The sequence below is a fragment of the Dromiciops gliroides genome, chromosome 3, assembly GCF_019393635.1.
Source record: "Dromiciops gliroides isolate mDroGli1 chromosome 3, mDroGli1.pri, whole genome shotgun sequence".
In the NCBI taxonomy this organism is placed as follows: domain Eukaryota; kingdom Metazoa; phylum Chordata; class Mammalia; order Microbiotheria; family Microbiotheriidae; genus Dromiciops; species Dromiciops gliroides.
This window is the reverse complement of record NC_057863.1, coordinates 669,937,462-669,945,272: the sequence shown is the minus strand read 5'-3', so window position 1 is coordinate 669,945,272 and position 7,811 is coordinate 669,937,462.

Below are 7,811 nucleotides of genomic sequence, written 5' to 3'. Positions count from 1 at the left end.
ACAGCGGAAGTGGCGAGAGAGGCGGCGGCTCCGCCCCCCCAGTCCTAAAGGGGCCTCTGAGCCTTGGTTTAGACATGCAAAGCCTTCTGGGAGTTGTAGGCTGGCGTCGTACTTGGGTGGGAAAGGGAGCGTTCTGCTCCTGCGCTTTCTCCTCCAGCCTTCTGGCTTTTTTTTTTCCTATCCTTTAGCTAGAAAGTGCGCACGTCCTTCTGGGAACTGTAGTTCTCCTTATGGGGGAAGGGAAGAGGAAAGCAAAGAGCTCTCGGCCTGCTGCGTTTTTTTCTTTTTTCTCCACCCCCTTTTTCCTCCTTCGTCACCTTCTCTGCCCCTCTAACTTCTCCCCATTCCCTTCTCGTCCCCTCCCTCCTTTCTTACCACCCCCCTTCTCTTCCTCCCATCCCTTCCCCCTCCCTTTCTCCTTGCCTCCTCTCAGGGCCCCGGACCAGTGGGGGGGGGGGGCAGCATCAGCCGCCCCCACCCCACCCCGCCCTGGCCCCCTCCTTTTCTCCGTTTCCCTGCTCCCCCCTCCTCCCTCGCTGTTCCTCTGCCCCGATTTCCCATCCCTCCCTGAGCGTGGAGAAGGCCTGGAGTCAGGAAGACCTGAATTCAAATCTAGCCTCAAACTCTAATTGACTAAGTGATCCTGTTTGCGTCCTTTCCTCCTCTGTAAAACGGAGGTAAAAACACCGGGCCGCCCTCCCAGGGAATCCCATTTGTGAAGTGCTTAGCGTTTGTCAGCTAGATGTGTTCTGGGCTCAATTTATTGGTCGCCTTGGTTACTGTTTCACAAGTTCCTTTTTTCAAATTTAAAAATGTTTTTTACATTCTTTTAAAATTTGGACTTCCAGATTCTCTCCCTCCTGACCTCACCTCGCATTGAAAAGGCACACAGGCTATCTAATAGACATGGATTGCATGAGTGCTTAACCTGAAGGCCAGGAACTTTTTAAAATGTTAAAGTATTATATTTTTGTCCAAATACATCTACGATAATTTTTTGTTTGTTTTTGTTTTTGTGTTTTTGCAGGGCAATGGGGGTTAAGTGACTTGCCCAAGGTCACACAGCTAGTAAGTGTCAAGTGTCTGAGGCTGGATTTGAACTCAGGACCTCCTGAATCCAGGGCAGGTGCTTTATCCACTGGGCCACCTAGCTGCCCCCATATACGATAATTTTTAACATTCGTTTTTTAAGTTTCTGAGTTCCAAATTTTCTCAATCCCTCACTCCCCTGACCCCTCATTGAGAAGGCAAGCAATTTGATATAGGTTATACATGTACAGACATGCAAAACATTTCCATATTAGTCATGTTGAAAAGACATCAAAAATAAAGGGGTTTGGGGGTTTTGAAAGCATGCTTCAATCTGCAGTCTCTCAGTTCTTTCTCTGGAGGCAGATGGCATTTTTCATCATAAGTTCCTTGGAATTTACTTGGATCATTGTGATGTAGGAGGCAAAAAGGGGTTAATAGAAAAACCTAAGATCCAAGCTCTTAATTCAGATATTAGTTCCAAAAGGGAGTTAGACCCCAGTTAATGGATAACTTATGCTATGTTATTGTACCAACAGTGATCAGTACCCATTATGGGACCATAAGGGATCAGGTCAAGTAACAGTAAAGGAAATGACAAGGGTATAGAAATTCTTTTGTTGTTGTTATTGCTGTTTTGTTTTTTACAAGGCAATTGGGGTTAAGTGACTTGCCCAGGGTCACATAGCCAGTGTCAAGTGTCTGAGGCCGGATTTGAACTCAGGTCCTCCTGAATCCAAGGCCGGTGCTTTATCCACTGCGCCACCTAGCTGCCCCCATAGTCCTGTCATTTCTACCTTGTGATAGCTGGCTGATATATTTCCTTCCCTCAGTTCTCTCCCCACTCCAGTTAATTCTCCACTTAGATGTCAAGGTGATTTTTTCTAAAAATAATATTTCATTTTTCTCAATTACACATAAAAACAATTTTTAGACTAACATTTTAATTTTATTTTTTATTTATGGAATAAAAAAGCATTGCCATAACATAGCATAATAAAAAGATGACTGCATATGAAACTGCAAATCCATTATGTACAACCTGCTATTCCTTTTAAATATATAACAAAGTTATCATGTAAATTTCTTTTTCACCCTTTTTCTTCCCTCCCCATCCCCATCTTCCTTCATATATCCTTTGTAATTAATCTGGGTATTTATAATAGTCAAAATGATTTATTTATTCAAAGTTGTTCTTAATATTGCTGTAAAAAGCATATGCTGCATACTGTATACAATGTTCTCTTGGTTCTGCTCATTTCACTCTGTTACTTCACACAAGTCTTCCCATGTTTTTCTAAAATCAACCAGCTCATCAATTGTTTTTCTTTCTTTTTTATTTTTTGGTGGGGCAATGACAGTTAAGTGACTTGCCCAGGGTCACACAGCTAGTGTCAAGTCTCTGAGGCCAGATTTGAACTCAGGTTCTCCTGAATCCAGGGCCAGTGCTCTATCCACTTCGCCACCTGGCTGCCCCATAATTTTTTTTTTTTTTTTGGTAAGGCAGTTGAGGTTAAGTGACTTGCCCAGAGTCACACTGCTAGTAAGTGTCAAGTGTCTAAGGTTGGATTTGAACTCCTGAATCCAAGGCCAGTGCTTTATTCACTGTGCCACCTAGCTGCCCCTCAGCTCATCAATTCTTATAGCACACAGTCACATACCACAACTTATTTCCCTGGTTGATGGGCATCCCCTTGATTTCCAGTTCTTTGCCACCACAAAGAAAACTGCTGTCAATATTTTAGAACATATAGATTCTCACCTTTGGAAACAGACCTGGTAGTGGTATTGTTGGGTCAAAGTTTATATGCAGTTTTCTAACTCTTTGGGTTATAAAATCCCAGCTTGTGTGCATACCCTTTAACCCAGCAATACCAGTTTTGGGTCTTTTTCCCAAAGAGATCATGGAAGGGGGAGAGGGACCCACATGTACAAAAATATTTATAGCTGCTCTTTACGTGGTAGCAAGGAATTAGAAGTTGAGGGGGTGCCCATCAATTGGGGAATGGCTGGACAAGTTGTGGTACATGAATACAATGGAATACTATTGTGCTGTAAGAAATGATGAGCAGGAGGAGTTCAGAGAAACCTGGAGGTTCTTGCGTGAGCTGATGATGAGTGAGATGAGCAGAACCAGAAGGACATTGTACACAGTATCATCAACATTGAGTGTTGACCTACTGTGATGGACTATATTCTTCTCACCAATGCAATGGTACAGAAGAGTTCCAGGGAACTCGTGATGGAAGAGGATCTCCAAATCCAAGAAAAAAAAAAAGAACTGTGGAGTATAGATGCTGAAGGAACCATATTATTTCTTTTGTTTTGGGTGCTGTTGTTTTTTTTTTTTATTTTGAGGTTTTGCATCACTGCTCTGATTTTTTCTCTTATATCAGGATTAATGCAGAAATAGGATTAATGTTATTATGTGTATATATATGTGTGTGTGTAGATATATATATGTATATGTATATAGATATATACATATAACCTATATCAGATTACCTGCTGTCTAGGGGAGGGGGGAGGGAGGGGAGGGAGAAAAATCTGAAATTGTAAAGCTTGTATAAACAAAAGTTGAGAACTATCTTTACATGTAATGGAAAAAATAAAATACCTTATATGTAAAAAAAATTTTAAAAATTAAAAAAATAAAATAAAATAAAATCCCAGCTTGTTCTCCAAAATGGTTGGATCAGTTCACTGAATGGCTTCCATTTGAAGATTACCCAGCAAGATAAGGTACTGAACACTGACATCATTTCTTGAACTAATCTGCCAACTATTCTCAGCAGCAGAGAGCACAGCTCTGATGGGCTGGCCACATTGTTTGAACACGGGCCTACAAGAGGATTTTATGGAGAACTCACAAAGGCAAACCCTCACATCAGGTGAAAGGGAACTATTCAGCGACACCCTCAAAGTCTCTTGGAAGAACTCTGGAGGTGACTGGGAGACCCTGACCCAGGACCACGCTGCATGGCGAGCTCTCATCAGAGAAGGCGCCCTGCTCTATGAGCAAGCAGGATCGCAGCAGCTCAAAAGAAACACAAAATGCGCAAATTGAGAGAACTTGCCCCAAATGTGGACGATTTGTGCCTGGTCTGTGGCAGAGCCTTCCAAGCTTGCGCTGGTCTGAGCAGCCGCAGGCGGACACACTGTAACTCCCCTCTAACATAGTGGTGCCATTTTGGTCTCCTTTGAGACCAAAGGACAACAACCAACCGAGGATTTCCAATACAATATTGAATAATAGAGCAGCTAGTGGCCACCTTTGTTTCACACCAGATCTTGCTGGGAAAGCTTCTAGCTTATCCCCTTACAAAGAATACTTGCTGATCATTTTCATTAAATGCTTTTTATCAATTTAAGGAAAAATCCATTTATATCTATACCTTCAAGTGTTTGGGCCTTTTTTTTTTTTTTGCAGGGCAAATGAGGGTTAAGTGACTTGCCCAGGGTCACACAGCTAGCAAGTGTCAAGTGTCTGAGGTGGGATTGGAACTCAGGTCCTCCTGAATCCAGGGCTGGTGCTTTATCCACTGCACCACCTAGGTGCCCCCATCTTCAAGTGTTTTTTAACAGAAATGAATGTTGTATTTTATCTGCATCTATTGATATAATCTTGATTTTTTAAAACTTTTTTCTTATTGATATGATAAACTGTGTTAATAGTTTCCCTTATGTTAAACCGTTCCTGATATAAATCCCACTTGGTCATAGTGTATTATCTTTGTAATATATTGTTGTAATCTTTTAGCTAGTATTTTATTTAGGGGTTTTGCATCCATATTCATTAATGAAATTCTTCTATAATTTTCTTTCTGTTTTTGCTTTTCCTGATTTAGGTATCAGTATCATACTTGTTTCATAAAAGGAGTTTGATGGGACCCCTTTTTGGCCAATTATTCCAAATAATTTATTTAATATTGGAATCAGTTGCTCTTTAAATGTTTGATAAAATTCACTTATAAATCCATCTGGTCATGGTGCTTTAAAAATTTTTTTTATTTTATTTTATTTTTTTATTTTTAATTTTTTTTTGCAGGGTAATGAGGGTTAAGTGACCTGCCCAGGGTCACACAGCTATTAAGTGTCAAGTGTCTGAGGCTGGACTTGAACACAGGTCCTCCTGAATCCAGGGCCAGTGCTTTATCCACTGAGCCACCTAGCTGCCCCATGGTGCTTTTTTTTTAGTAAGAAAAATTAATTTTTTAAAAATTTTGAGTTCCCAATTTTCTATCTCCCTCACTTTCCCCCTCCCTGAGATAGTAAGCAATTTGATAGAGGTCATACATGTGCAATTATGCAAAATATATTTCCATATTGTTAAAGAAGACGCAGACCAAAAAACCAACACACACAAACAAATAAAGAAGGTGAAAAATAGTGTGCTTTGATCTGCATTTAGACTCCATCAGTAGTCTTTCCAGGTTTTTCTGAAAATCTGCCTGCTTGTCATTTCTTACAGCACAACAATATTCCATTACATTCATATACCACTGCCATTCCTCAATTGATGGGCTTCCCCAAAATTTCCAGTTCTTTGCTACCACAAAATGCCTGCTTTATTTTTGTACAAATAGGTCTTTTTCCCTTTTTTATGGTCTCTTTGGGATACAGACCTAGTAGTGGTATTGCTGCAATAAAGGGCATTCATAGCTTGACAGCCCTTTGGGCACAGTCCCAGATTATTCTCCAGAATGGCTCAGTTCACAACTCCACTAACAGAGCATCATTGTCCCAGTTTTCTCACATCCCCTCCAACATTGATCATTTTCCTTTTCTGTCATATTAGCCAATGTCATAGGTATGAGCTGGTACCTCAGAGTTGTTTTAATTTGCATTTCTCTGATCAATAGTGATTTAGAACATTTTTATATGACTACAGATCTCTTTGATTTCTTCATCTAAAAGCTACCTCTTCAGATCCTTTAACCATTTGTCAATTGGGGAATGACTTGGATTCTAATAAATTTGACTCAGTTCTCAATTTGCTATGTTTCCCAGCTTTCTGCTTTCCTTCTAATCTTGGTTGCATCTGTTCTGTTTGTGCAACCCTTTTTAATTTAATGTAATCAAAACGATCCCTTTTACATATAATAATGTTCTCTGTCTTGTTTGGTCATGAATTCTTTCCTTCTTCATAGATCTGACAGGTGAACTGTTCTTTGCTCCTCTAAATCACATAGCCCTTTTGATCTTACCTTGGTCTATCTATAATGGGAGATGTTGGTCTAGGCCTAGTTTTGGCCATACTGTTTTCTAGTTGTCCCAGCAGTTTTTGTCAGATTGTGAGTTTTTGTCCCAGAGGCTGAGGTCTTTGGGTTGATCACACACTAGGTTACTCTGGTCATTTACTACTGTGTCTTGTTTACTGATCCACCACTCTATTAGCCAGGACCAGTGATCTTTTTAAAGTTCCGGCTATCACTTCCAGAACCCAGCTCCAGCCAACAGAGGGAGAAAGCATCAGGACCAACCAAGTGTCTGTATAAAGTGCTTTGTAAACCTGATCCCACCAAATAAAGGAGTGAAATAATAAGGAGGCCCACCAAGGGCCCACTCTAGGCTGTGGGGACAACTGCCGGGAGATTCAGGCCTAAGTATCTTGCCCTGTGTCGAGGCCTGGTGCCACCAAGGATTAGGTTGCGAAGGGATCCAGGAGGGCTTCTGGGAGGTGGGGACACCTGAGCTGAGATGAGCCTGAAAGAGGGGAGGCTTTGCAGGAAGGGAGGGCAGCTGGTATGAGTGCATGGAGAAGGATTCGGGGGAGGACACAGAAGGGAAGTCAGCCCTGGACAAGAGGGCCGGTCTGGCTAGAATGGAGTCTCTTGGAGGGTGTGGTAAAGTAATGGAATTTGGCCTACTGACTGGGAGGGGCCACACCTGGCCTGCCCCTAGTGCCCTGTGCTGCTGATGTCAGCAGGAGAAACCACCCTCCACAGGCAGTTTGAAGGACCTTCCCTTCTGGGGGAGGGAGAGTAAACACTCTCTGAGGGGAGCTCAGTCTCTTTCCTGTCGGTGAGCTGGGGGGGGGGGGGGAAGAAGAGAGGGGGAAGGGGAGGGAGATTGATTTTTTTTCCTGGCAGTTTTATCCTGTAGGCCCTGGCTGCACAGCTGTTTCCTATTGAAGCTACAGACCCCAGGTGGTGAGTTAATAAAGGAGCTCAGCTCTTTGAATCAGCTGAGCTGGAAGTGAGTAGAGTTAGGGGATTATCCATTTTTCTTTTTCCCTATTCCCTTGTCCTTGACTTTATTAATTTCACCTTTGCTGTGGATTTTATTCCCATTAATAAAACCTGATTCATTTGTGGAAAAGAGGCTGTGAGGCTCCTTTCTTATTGGCCTGGGAGAAAGATCTAAAAAGGCAGTTCAGAGGGGAGGGAGCTTTGGACCTAGAGGTCCCTCATTATTTTTCTGAACCCCAATATTATGGTGAGCCACCCAATTAACTCTCCACATATTAAATTTGGTCCCCACAAGGGGAAGTGATGAGAATTAAGCCTGAACCCCGATCTTGGCATCAGAAAGTCTTGAAGGCCAGGCAGTGCTGCCACCAGCATTCTGCCCTAGGGGGAAAGGGGGGCCCCAAGAAAGTGAAACATTAAGAGATGCTTCAAACTGCCCTTCCCTTATTATTAGTGCTTTGGAACATTCTTCCTGGTTTTTAAAGGTCTGTTATCCTTCTGACAACTGCTAGTTTATGTTCTCCAACCCCTTACCTACCCAGGAGGGAAGAGAAGAAAAGGAGCTGAACCTTTCACAGACACCTACTGTGT